Source organism: Triticum dicoccoides, chromosome 5A (genome assembly GCF_002162155.2).
Source record: "Triticum dicoccoides isolate Atlit2015 ecotype Zavitan chromosome 5A, WEW_v2.0, whole genome shotgun sequence".
In the NCBI taxonomy this organism is placed as follows: Eukaryota; Viridiplantae; Streptophyta; class Magnoliopsida; order Poales; family Poaceae; genus Triticum; species Triticum dicoccoides.
In genome coordinates this window covers 148,419,645-148,420,113 of record NC_041388.1, presented here as the reverse complement: position 1 = coordinate 148,420,113, position 469 = coordinate 148,419,645, and positions in this window count along the sequence as shown.

Sequence of the window (469 nt, the reverse complement as noted above, 5' to 3'; positions counted from 1 at the left end):
TTTTTGTCATACATATGACACTTCTATGACGATAATTGTGACAAAACCCGGTATCATCATAGATGTGGTGGGCTCCTACTTCTATGACAAAAAAATCATGACAGAAAATGGGCTTTTCGTCCTGGGCGGGCCGGAGACGCAGCTGCATGACATTCTTTGGGCCGTCCATGAGGAAAAAACTATGGTAGAAGCGAGGGCGAGGAAAATTTCAGGGAGTTCCTGGTTACGGCGGGAGGTCGGGGGCCGAGCGATGCGCGTTTCTCTCATACACGTACGTGCGTGTGTGCGAGGCGTTGGCTCTAACTGAACCCGAGCGAGGCGTTGGGCTCTAACTGAACCCGAGCGATTGCACTGCAGGCTACGCATTACTGAACCCGAGCGATCGATCGATGGTTGTTAACTGAACCCGATCGAGCGATTCCTTCGCTACTGCTGCTAACTGAAGCCGATCGATGCTGCCTCTGGGATG